This window comes from Bactrocera tryoni, chromosome 2, assembly GCF_016617805.1.
Source record: "Bactrocera tryoni isolate S06 chromosome 2, CSIRO_BtryS06_freeze2, whole genome shotgun sequence".
In the NCBI taxonomy this organism is placed as follows: Eukaryota; Metazoa; Arthropoda; class Insecta; order Diptera; family Tephritidae; genus Bactrocera; species Bactrocera tryoni.
This window is the reverse complement of record NC_052500.1, coordinates 10166081-10179473: the sequence shown is the minus strand read 5'-3', so window position 1 is coordinate 10179473 and position 13393 is coordinate 10166081. Positions and strand designations below refer to the sequence as shown.

Genomic DNA, 13393 nt, shown 5'->3' with positions numbered 1-13393 from the left:
GCCTGAAATTGAAGCTCGTGATCTCGGCGACATTTGGTTTCAATAAGACGGCGCCAATTCACAGAGATCGCATCAATGAATGGATTTATTGAGAGAACTCTTCGGTGAGTAGATAATTTCAAGTTATGGATGGCAAGATAGGCTTCAAAAAATAAATGCCAATGAATGACCTTTGGAATGATAATGAAGTTTATGTGTTTTTTTTTTTCTTTAAAAGCTTCTTTGAAATGGATCACCCATTTGTATATAAATGAACAGGACGACGAGTTGAGTCGAATTGTAAATGTGTCTGTGCAAGCGCTAGCTGGACTTTAGATATCTTGAATAAACCGAAATCGGAACATTGCCACGCCTACAAAATGCTGAACAATCATATAAAGGGCTATAATTAAGTTCCATAATAATATGCAAAACCGTGTTTTGTTCAAGGTATCGCAATGGAAAGGGACATTTGAAAACTGAAATATTAACAAAAAGTGGGCGTGGCCGCTGGACAATGGATGAAACTTTAGATGAAACTCCATACCTCAGGAAATAGTCGAAAATTTATGAACTTAACATTTTCACACGCTCTTTCTAAATATATTTGTCAAGTAGGGAAAGAAATAATAATAATTTTGATAATAATTTCGTTTTGTGAGCTCCTTTGAAGCGCAAGTTTAAGATAAAACTTTGCTTTTTGCAAAGCCGCCATTTTGCCTAAAATCAAAATTTTGCATAGTTCTTCGATCATTATCCATATCACCTTTAATTTGGTTTGCGGATTTGAACTTGGTTTTTCGAATCAAGCAGAAAATTTTTCCTTATCGTCAGACACGAAATACACTCGTTTGGGAACACTATGACTATGAAATGTTGTAGACTACATGTAGCAACTGAGTCGTAACACATTCAATGATTACCCTAATGTGTGCACATGAAAAGTCTCCGTATCTATGTTTATACTTAAATCAACATTGTTTGCTTTAAATGGAGTACATAAATTGCTTTGTGCAACGCAACAAACATATGTTGCAAGCATACTTCTATGTCGTTCTTTCTTATTTTTCACTTTTCTCATATTTTTCAATGCTTGCTGCACACTTTATGTTCCACACTTTTACATGTGGTTTTGCATGTTGCCATGCCGAAGATTTCTTTCGTTGTAGTTGTTACAGCATTGTGCCACTTTGTATTGCGCTGCGCAAAGCCACACGGTAAATTTATATTGAACGCGCGCTGAGTGCTCCTGTCAGCTGTCTGTAAACGACCAGTAGCAACAACAACCGCAAGCAATCTAAATATAGAAATATCAAATACCAAGCCCATGTATGCACATAACTATTATTTTTACTGGCCTCTCTAGTGTGGTTGGAATTTGTGGCATACAAGGCATTTGGTTGCAAGACATTCCGGGGCACACAGGACAATATTTGAGCACATATTTGGCTTTGTTAAAGCTTAATGTAGTTGTTGATGTTACAAGATACTATTACCTACACGAATTTATACTATTTGTTGTTGTAGTTTTTTTTGTGGAGTTCTTACAACAAATAGGCAGCAATGGCAGTGTCATCAAATGCTTTGCCGCAAATGTTATTCGAAGTGTGGCATGTTATGTTTGCTCTTTATTTCTTGGTGCAAATTCTTCTCTAAAAAGACGAAGGTATTTTTGGGGCGCATGAAAGTTATAAAAAGCCGTCTAGCAACTCGCCGAAAAATTTGAAGCATTCGAGTTCGAGTAAATATAGTAGTGTAAGTTGTATCGGTGACAATATCATTTAATATGTATATGTATCTCTCTCTATCTCAATCTTCCTCTCGCTGTATATCACTATCTCTATTTCAAGCTCAATTCCTTTCTCTTCTCTGTTTGTTTCAGTATCTTTTCCTCTATATTTTCTCAATTTCTACCACTCTGTCTCCCTAAATCTGTCAGTCTCTATGTATTTCTCTCTCCACATTTGTATCCGTCTCTTTTTTATCTCATTCCGTACTTATCTTTCTCTCTATCTCGATTTAAACCTCTCTCTCTTTGCATCTTTATCAGTACCTCTGTCTCTATCACTATCTGCACTTTCTCTATTTATCTCTATTTCATTCTCAAATTCTATAACTCTCTCTCTCTCTTTATATCATTATTGCTATTTCTATTTCTCGCTCTCTTTCTCTTTTTGTGACTCTCTCTCTCTGGATGTTTTTTTATTTCATTATCTCTCTCGCTTTTGATATCTCTCTCGCTCTTTATATCTCTCTCGCTTTTAATATCTCTGTTTATCTCTCAGTCTTTATCTCTTTGTATCTGTGTGCCTCTTTTTATTTTTCTCCCGTATCTTTATCTCGATCCGTGCTTCCCTTTCTCCTTATCTGTATATCTGTATATCGATCTGTATCTCTCTCTCTTCGTATCCGTATCAGGACCTCTCTCTTTATCACTATCTGTAAATATACTTTCGCTGTATTGCACTATTTCTACTTCAATCTCAATCTCTATACCTCTCTGTTTATACCATTTTATCTCTCTCTCTCTCTTTCTCTCTTTATGCGCTTTACTCTCTTTGAGTATATGTTTCAGTATTTCACTCTCTATTTGTATTTGTATCTTTCTCTCTCGATCTTTTTCTAACTCAATATCTTTCTCGCTTTTTGTATCCACACTTTTCTTTTTCGGTACTTTTCTATCTCAAACTCTCTCTCTCTCTCTTTGTATCTGTGTGTCTCACTCTTTCTCTTTCTTTGCGCATTTCTCGTCTCATGAAATCTAATTTCAAATACTTTCTTATAACCAATATTCAAATCTCCGACTTTTCCCTAAAAAATATTAAAGAAGTTTTACTTTATACGCTTTAAGAACATTTTTATAGAGAACAGTTGGCTTCTGAAGTTTATATATGTACATATATACTGAGGTACTTTCTTCCTATAAAATCGAGCTCGACTAGTGACTTCTAGCCGCGTTCATTCTTATATTTTTCTTTTTGTTGTAATTTTTTTCTCTCATTTGTGGCAAGTACTTAGCCTCATTTCATACGCACACAACACACACTTAAGTGCGTGTATATATGTACATATCGATGTGCGTCGCGACAAAGCGGATGTTTGTATATTTGTGTCAGTGGTGGCTTTGTTTACTTCCTCTTTGAGCTGCGCTAAGCTGGCTGCGAGCCATATTCACTTTCGCTTTGCCGGCAGCAAATGTCATAGAATAGTGGAGTGGCGTGTAAGAAGTTAACTCACATGCAAACATGCACACATACTTATGTAGATACATATGTGCCTACATAAATAGCCTCGTAATGTACCGCAGCATTTGCACTTAAGTGCGGGCATGTAAGTCGCATTGTTCTTTGACCACAGACACACACACGCGCATAAGTATGTATGTATATCCCGATAAGTAGTGCTCAAGTAAGTACTTAGCAGTTGGCCTACAGTGGCTAATAGCAACAATTGTCCTACTAAATATGTCAACAGGCAGCTTGTGGCTAAATATTAACTGATGTACTCGTAATGCAACAGGCGTTACTACAACAACAACAACAACATAAGCATAATGCTACAACAACATGTAATCTATAACAGTAAACAATGCATAGTTATTATGCCATAATGCTCAGCGAGTCGTCAATGCTGTCAATATGTATACTATATAGTATAAGGCAAATTGCTTATGGTCTCTAGAATGAGTCGGAACTATTGTTATTGTGGTCTTGTTCCTTTAAGATCATTTCGTTCGAAAAATCCACGAATAAAGTTACATTTCAAATGTTCCAGTCTTTAAACAGTAGCATAGAAATGATTAGGCACCTATGCAGTTTAATTTCATTGTCATAGAAAGTAATCCTATACCCTTAAGATCCTTCCGTGATAACAGGACTAATTACTCTTCGGTTTGTGACTTTATTTGTTTCGAAGATGCCAACGTTTTTCTCCCCTCTTATCGCTTCTTATATTGAAACAGATTTGTTGTGGGGTGTGTGACTTGGCTAAAATTAAGTTAAGCCTGAATGTAGGTAACAGTAGACAAAAAAACAGTGAGTGAGCTTAAATGTAGGCAACACTCATCCAAAATAAACATTAAAACAGTGCAAGCTGGACGAACTAACATCTTGAAAAAGATTATTAGACAAAAACCAACCATTTCTGCCAATTCAAATAGAGAAATAATAATTGGTATAAGCCTTCCCCCAAAATAACTAAAAAGTGATATATTTTTAAATATTTTAACGCACTTCCCACTAGCACGAAACTTTTCGCTGCAGACTTAATTTGTATGCACTTTCATTCTTGTTCTTCCTACAGAACTATTTCCTTGTTTTCTTACAAAGAAAGTCGCTTCATTTTAAGTGCACCTAGAGGCTGTGCTGCGACAGCAAAAACACTAACAACAATAACAACACCAACAACTTCTAAGTCCAATGTCTGTGCAGGAAATCGAGAAAAATGTAGTGCAGCTGAAGCATTTTCGCATGCTTCAAATGCTGCATCGAAGGCGAAGGTAACAAACGAAAAAATGCCGCACGCCAACAAAAGCCGGAAAAGTTGCAAATTTCTTGCTTTCAAACAAAAATGCACCACCCTGTGGCGGCAATATAAAGTAACAGTTTACAACACACACAAGCAAGCAGACAACGAAGTCAACAGCAGCAAGCTAACAACAAGTGCTTGCAATTGTTGCAACCAACAGCGCATCCGCCTGCGTAGCGAGTATTCGCGTAGGCGGGCTTGGTGCCGGCAAAAGTTTCTATGGCAATGTTGCCGTTGCAATTTGTGAAAGGAAAGAAGTTTCGCTGAGAGGTTAAAGCAGAGTTCATCTTTTTATGAGTAGTTGTCTTCAACTCAGCTACCTTTTAAGTGCCACTATTAGCTTATTATTAAAAAATATTTATGTGGGTGGGTTGGTTTGGTACACATTTGGTAAAGTGGCATGCGAGCAAATTTTATATTATAAAAACAGTGTGATATAATTAATTTTGCTAATTTATTTCTATAAATATATTCGGACCTTGACATATGTCAAAGATACTGAAGTGTGATCTGAAGTGTGATCTCTGAGTTTATTTGGGTTTAGTAGTACAAGCTGAGATATTCGTGTAAGCATGTAGTGAGTAGTCACATTTGAGATATGTGTATTTGATCTACAAGGAGAGTTAAGAACACTGCTTATCTGACCTGAGGTTCAACTAGTAAGACTAAGGAGAAGAACCAATTTTAAAGCCGGAAGAAACAACTGTATGCAATGAGTGAAATGACAAAGTTTCAGCCAATAGGCCTAGAGCAGAAGCAATAAAGAGTGAAACTATTTACGTGAGTTACTCTCAGAGCTGTGAGAGAAACATGCAAATTTTGAGAAATTGAGAACATAGTGATGTTAAATTTAATTCCGTTCAAACTGATCCCATAACTAAAGGTTAAACTTAAGTCGCTGTAAATTTGAATTCCGCTGAAATTGCTGATGCTGATGGCATCTTCCCAATGAGGCGCTTGTAAGAAGGGACATTTTATGGTACTTAGTAAGTTCTCGTTTCTACCCAATACCTAATTCTATAAATTGAACTTAAATCTTGTCCCTCAATTGCTTTCCCTTGGAGAGTAGTGTGGAAAAGCGGTGAGGTAAACTGGGACGCAAGAATAAGTTTTTTATACCGATGCGTCCAAACTAACATTTTATAAGTATGTCGGTGAAATCAATCCCTATCTTGCATGAATGCAAAATGCCGACTATTAAAATTCAGAAGAAATAAAAATAAATAATAATTAACGAGTTCTAGTAGGAGTATTGGACCTAAAGGCCTGGCTGCGTCGTCAGACAGCCACTCTACTTAGCTACCTTTCGAGTTACGTCTCCGACGGAGTTAACATAAATGGTAAACCATTGCTGCAATGATAAAACCTAAAAACAGTCTCAACCAGAACATATTATCTATACAGTGACTTAATGTCGTAAAACACTCTAAAATTTAGAAAATAATGCTGTTTTAAATAAAAAGTTGAATTCCACCAAAAAATTAGTTTTTCTCTTGGTCTGCTAAAACTCGATGTTTACTCAAATAGCACAAAAACTGGAAAAAGAGCAATATAAAAAAATTATTTAAAAAAATGATATTATTCGTGTCTCCGAGTAATCACTCAACAAATTTGAAAAATATGGTTTTGGAAAAAATACGTTTAAACGTAAACTAATAAAGCTGATATGAGAAGAGCAGTCGGGTCATTATTTCCGACACATCATTCTATCATCTATCTGACAAGCTAAGCCACGAAATTAAGATGCCGAACCACCTTTGTTGGTCGCTGAAGATAAAATATTGATCATGGCAAAAAAAAAATTAAAAATAACGAAGCGCCTGGAATAGATGGCATACCCAACAGAGTGCTAAAGGAAGAGATGACTATAAAACCCAGTTTGTTTGTAAAAATATACAACGCGTGTATAACAGAAGAAGTGTTCTCCGACTCGTGGTAGATACAGCGTTTGTTTCTACTCCCAAAACCCAAAAAGCCACCCAAAGAACATTCATCTAATCGACCCTTGTGTATGCTCGACAAGATTGGAAAAGTTTACAAAAAAATGTCTTCTTCTCGCCCATGCTGTATTACCCAAACCGGTGGCTCCGTAGGAGAGACATGAATTAGAAGGAGGTTAGGTTTAGAGTATTAATGTTCCGTACTCCGGCTTTTGATGCCACCTCACAAAATTTTACAAAATATTTGTATTCGAATAAGTTCCCTTTAATGGGGTTTGCGACTTGGCTAAAAATGTGTGCTTTACACCCTAAATGTAGGCCACATTTTTTTTCATATATGCTATTTTTCCAACAGAAATAAAAAACTATTAACATACAAGTGAAAATAGTTTTATTCACACCACATTTGCACACTGTTTGTATTTAATAACAATTAACTAATTTACTAAAGGATACTAAAAGGAAGCCATCCACCCGCTTTTTATTTCAACAACCACACTTGTTGAGGTCAAGCAAAACAAATAAATAAACAAAGTGTTAGACTTAAGTACACTTAAGCCATAAGTAGCCAAGTCGGTAAGTGTATGAGAGTAAGTAACTGTGTAAACATAAGTCATCTGCTCACTACTTGGCTTGAAGCAAATGTCTGCACACTTGACACTAGAACTTAAATGAGCTGCTCTGCAACCGAAATCGGTAATAGACAGTGCTCGTGTGTGTGTGTGTGTGTTGGCAAAAATGCTATATTAATCCCAATGGGCAGATAAGAGTGTGCATATGTTGCAGTTAGCTTACACACACATATATGAACACACAACACTATCTCTCCCTCTCGTCTGCGTTTTTAAATCAGAGCCAAATTTATTAACTAGTTTCAGTGTTACACTCATACAGCGGAGAGATTATAGCCAGTGTTGGCTAAGTATACAGTTATACACTAGCGCCAACACACACACACACACCCTCAAACAAAATTTCAACACAGCATTACACAAATAATATTTTTGCTTTGCCTTGCCATGGGGTCAACTGTGTTTATGTGGCTTCGCCATTTTATGTGCTGCAGTTTGTTTGGGTTTGTTTAAAGCGCCACTGAAGTGCTAAGTGTGTGCTGCGTGGGGCTGATACGAGCATTGAAAAAGGGTTTCAAAACAATAACTAGACACTAAAGCACTGAAAAACAATGTTTCACACACACACACACACACTTACAAAGCACACTCGTACAATTTTGGCATAACAACTCTATTCGCTTTACCGTTGCTCGTAGGAGTATTTGCTAGTTATGTTATGTTGACTGCCAGCACTTGGTCTTTCATTTTATTTGTGTGCTGCTTATCCCTTGGGCACTCGCACTACCACTACATGCACACGCGCCTAGTAAAGTTTATCATCTGCAGCAGCCCTTCATACACACATACAGGCATAAAAAGGTTAGTTGCGCCTATAGTGCGTTTGTGTTTCCTCTGGCGTGCGGTAATGTCCAGTGAGTACCCGGGAACTTTATACCAAACTTGTTGCAGCATAATTCAAAATATTTTTAAGTATTCAAAAGTTGTGGCACTTCTTGGTGCTCCGAGCCTTTTGGATTGCAGTTTGTTTATTATATTTGGTTTATTTAGCTTTTGTTTTTTTATTTTGTGGCAGTTGCTGGTTGCATGGTTTCCGGCCTTAGGTAGGGCACTTCCTTGGGTGCAATAAATCCTTTAGGGTGACAGTTCTGGTGATTTTTATTTACTGTTGGCTTTGTTTTGGCATTTAATTTGGTACTTAAAGATTATTTTGTAATTTTATAAAATTTAAAAATATTTAGTTTTGAGAGATATTACGGCGATAGTAATACTGCAAATTTAATTAGCTCACAGCTGCCTTAACGTATGGCTTTATGTGGAGTTATAGGATATTACACAGTAACTTCATATGACAAGAATAATGTTTATGAAAAATCGAAATAAGATGAAAAGATGAGATAGAATAAGTTGAATAAAAAATCCTACTATAAAATAGATCAGTAGATCCTGCAATTTCTCGCTCTAAGCCACGAGCAGCCCATCAATAACAGTTCATCTATGATCGATGATCAGCTCGATGAACTTTCGGATGAGATATCTTGATGAAACTTGGTTTAAGGGTTTCTTAGTACAAAAATAGTTACGAGTTTGTAGGTTAGCGTAATCGTCTTCGTCTTTTCGCTAAGTGGCGCCAATTGGAGCAAAGCCAGGTCCTTTTCCACCTGTTCCTTGCAAGAATGTCGTCGTATATCTCATACAGATCATACAGGAGGATGAAGTCAGGTGTAGAACTTCACGCAAATGAGGAAATTTCTCGGATCGTCATTCACTTGGGAGTGGCCCGAAACGATTTTTTTACATATGGCTCAAGCAGCTCACGACTTCCGGTCTTTGGCCAAGTATCCTCTGCGTAGCCTCAGAACATCCGTTTGAAGGCGAGCTAAAGTGAGAAGGCGAAACATCTCCTCCGCAGGGTTGTATGCTGGGTTTGGGACCCGCCAATGAAAAATAACAACCAGCCTCCGATGAGATACCCCCCCTTTGATGACAAACCATGGCAAACCAAATGTACCCAGGCAAATATTGTAAAAAATCTGATGATAACCTTGCTCACTCCCTACATAAAGCTACTTCTAAAAACTACTAAAAGTGCGATAAATCAATAAAGACGTTAAAACTTTCCTCCGAGATGGTATGAAAAGGCTTTATGGCACTGCAGGTAAACATTGGACAATCGGCGTGGCACCGCCCACATTTTGGTGAAATCATATTTCTCGGTACCCAACCAACCGATTTCGACAAAATTTTGTGCATGGCATTCTTCTCAAATTCTTATATCTCAGTACGAAATTGTAATACACCTCGCCTACTCCCATATATCCCAATTTTAAATACCACTTGTTTATTTTACTTTCCAGTATACAAAACAAGAAGTAATAAATATAATGGAATACAATTTTACAGTAATAATTCCCTTAAAGCGGAGCACCTTTTGACCAAAATTTGTCCAAATCTAACCAAAACTGTTAAAGACCCTAGGTACCGGATATGTAGACCAAAGTGTCTATTGTTGACTTTTGACTGAAAATATCGGTCAATGTGTGAGATATATAATTGAAATTCAGGGATAATCCTTCTCTGAGAAATGGTATGTCTGTATATCAAAAATGGGTTGAATCGGATCGATACTTCGCTTAGCCCCTATATACCTAATATAAATATTTTCGAACTTCGGGAGACTTTGTACCGCATATATCGGCCAATATGTGAGTGATCTCAATGAAAATGAGAGAGTGTGTTTTGCTCATAACGGTGTAACTTTGTGCCTGAAATAGATAAATCTGAGCGAAAACTTGACCTAGCCTTATACATATTATGTACTAATATCACGCTTTTCGAACTTCCGACTGATTTTAATTTATAAGATGGGTTTTTTACGATTTAGCATAATAATAGTACGCGGTATTGGAAAAAATAGATAAAATCGGGTCGATACTGCCCAAACATCCATATTCTATATAAAATGGTTTGCGTTTTTCTAACAATCCTTATGTGTCTGTCCACTGGATGTGTTATATATGGCATATGTGTATATAAAATTGCTTGGAATTCGATTCTCTGGTTGACGTTTAAGGTGTAAAGTACTTCCCTGGCTTTGATTGTAGCAACTTGCGTATAAAATGTTCGGTTACACCCGAACTTAGCCCTTTCTTAGTTGTTTTAAACCTGTGAATTGTTAATGTCAATATGTTAGAAAATATGCCGCACTTACCAATTCTGTTGCGATTTTCCGTTTAAATTTTTTGAAATAATCTCCAAAAGAACATATGCTGGAATGAAAAGAAAAAAAATCAATAAATTATTTATTGAGCTATATTTATTATGCTATTTAAGGTACAATAATGTAATAAACCAGTATTAGTTTTTATTCTTATGTTTTAATAATAAGCAAATGCTTGAAGTACCCAATTCGCAAGCGAAATAAGATACCTAAAATAGCCTCATTGATGGCCTACAATTTATGTTCTGTTTTTTGCCAAATTTTCGATTTAGAATTCTCATTGCTTGTGCTTTTGTATGTATATAGTGTTACATGGAGACACTCAAAATGTTACTAACAGAAAGAAAAGCTGTTGCTGTCGTTGATTTACTTAACCTGAAAGTCTTAAATTCGGAGCATATACCAAAAGAAGTCTGGTACTTTGTTAGAATATTCATTACTAAAGAAAAAGTTAATTTCAGACTAGGCCTAACTGTGGGCAACACTTTATTTTGAATTTTTGTCGCCTAAAGGTAGGCAACATTTTATTTTGAATTTTTTGTCGCCTAGAGGTAGGCAACACTTTACTTGCGCTCTTAAAGCCTAATTGTAGGCAATAATTTGTTGCAATTACCCCAACCAATACTGTTCGTAATCAAATTTTTTTCATGTTTAAATAGAGATAAATTATTTTACTGTGTTTTTTGTGATTTATTTGAAGGAAAAAAGCATTCAATCAAGGCAACAGCATTATGTATGAATGCATTTTATAGTAAATAATTACTTATAATTTCATTTGCCAGTGACATATTCAGCTGTGGCCTTTATAACCCAACGATAATTACTTTAATTATGTTCCTGACAAATGCTTTTTCAGCTGTCACACTTATCAATACGCATTTATGATTAAGCGTTTCACGGCAGCAGTCAAGTAGTCAATTAATTGATTCACTCGGCAAGCAGTCACCTCCCCACGGAGCACAGTGTTTGAAGTTACTAATTTAGGTAAAGAAAATCAATATATTTAAAATAAGCTGAGAAAATATTCAATATTTTGTGAATTCAATTACACCATGAGTCACCATTACATCCCGAAAAAATTACGGTTTGGTGCCGTTCATGTGCCGTACTTCTTTCATGATGAACAAGAGCGGCACATTACTGTGAATGGGAATCGCTACCGCTCAATGATAACCAAATATTTTTGGCCCGAATTCGATGATATGGACTACGGACTTGGACAATATGTGGTTCCAACAGGAGGCGCCACAAGCCACACAGCATATATCACAATCTATTTATTGAAAACCAAGTTTGTTGAACGTGTTATCTCACGAAATGTCCCAGTCAATTGCGAAGTAAACGCTTTGAACTGATCACCATACCTTAAATACATAATGCTGACCTCTTGAGAAACCTTCACCAGACATTTGAAAAGTAAACCTTTTGTCGCGAGATCACACACTTCGTCCACTGTGCGTTTGAGAGTGAGAGCAAAAAATTGCAAGCCATAAACAAGTCAGCGGTACGTAAAGTAACAAACGGTACACTGAATGAGACAGGTACATATTTATATTTCACTCGACAGATATATATATAACTGTGCAAATGATTGCCGACATTAATTAAAAATATTTCCCAATTGACTGGCTGATTGACATAAAAAAATTATGAAGCAATCATTAAAAATTAAAAGAGTTCAATTAAAAATATTGCGACGAGTAGTTCAGTAGAGTGACTGCTGCAATTGGACGAGCGATGAGTGATGGGTGTGTTGTTCAATCAGACTTTTCAATCATACAAGTGCAGATATTAATAGCAAGTTATAGGATTTCAAGGGGGAAAAAGTAAATAAATTGGATTGTGGTAGATTCGCGCATTTAATTTGTGAAAAATTATAGATTGGTAAATGCATTTATTTATTTGTATATAATATATGCATATACTAGTGCGCTCTCCAGAAAATATTTTCAAAAAAAAATCGTTAATTATGACTGAAAAGGTACTTTAGATCAAATAAAAGTTCAAAATAAGGACAAATTTTGCGATCGGCTATACCGAAGCTATAATATAATTCACAGGTACATTTCTCATAGCATTAAAAGGTAAGAAAAAGAACTTAGGCTTGATTTCGATTGGTCAGTTTGTATGGCAGATATATGATATAGGGATTGTTTCGAACAATTTGTTCGCTGACTATATTGTGGTTTTGAGACAACAAGCTGTAAAAGATTTCATGAAGATATCTTGTCAAATAAAAGAGTTTTCCATACAAGAACTTGACTTAAATGGGTTATTTTCTATGGCAGCTATATGCTATGGTGGTCCGATCTAAACCATATAATCGGAGATTGTAGTGCTGACTTTGAAAATTATTTATGCCTAATTTCGTAAAGATATATTGTCAAGTAAAAAAGTCTCTTATACAAGAACTTGACTTAAGTGGGTCATTTCGAAACTTCTTGGAAAGAAAAATGTTCCAAAATCGAACATTCTGAAGCTTTTTGGAGAGAAAAGTAGAGCTTCTTTGTGTGAAAAGCACATTTGCAACATTCGATATCTCAAAAACTTAGAAACTAAATATTATATCTATATACAAACAGACAGGCTATGTAAACATATTAAGGCTATATCGACTCAACTCGTAACGCTTTCCATTTATATATAGTAAATATGATTTATAGTGTCTACAACTCCACCTCTGCGTACCTAAAGACTCACCCACATAACTCATATCGCTACGTATCATCACAACGCAACAACAAGTAACGTAAAAAATCGGCAAAGGATCCTCAAAGTAAATGCTACGTCGTAAGCACACTTGGCAAACTCGCATCAACCGCACGAAAACGAAACTTTATCAATCAAATATTAACGCTGTGTTTACCTACCGATGTATGGAGGTGTTGTATTTACTTATTTACTATGAAAGTTTGAGCAACTTTTGTCATTTTAGTGATTGAGAAATTGTCAACTTTGCTGACACATGTCACGTCGGTGGTGCGCTCGCATTACAAAAGCTTACTTTAAACTTACATATGAACTTAGCATCTAGTTAATTTAAGTCTGTTGGTGAGGTTACACAATTCAAGTTTGCTAAGAAGTTGTAAAGAGCTTTTGCATTTGATATAATGGAGTTTGGCAGCATTTGATATTTCACTATGGTTGCCAAGCGA

General features: G+C 36.0%; 1 long non-coding RNA gene across 1 annotated transcript in view; it reads right to left on the bottom strand.

Annotated features, from left to right (window-relative positions):
* Window positions 1-10289, bottom strand: part of LOC120767274 — a 153116-nt gene extending 142827 nt beyond the window's left edge. Inside the window, exon 1 of the long non-coding RNA XR_005704683.1 lies at window positions 10230-10289. This is a non-coding gene — a long non-coding RNA (uncharacterized LOC120767274). The remainder of the gene's footprint in view (window positions 1-10229) is intronic.
* Between the last annotated feature and the right edge of the window lie 3104 nt (window positions 10290-13393).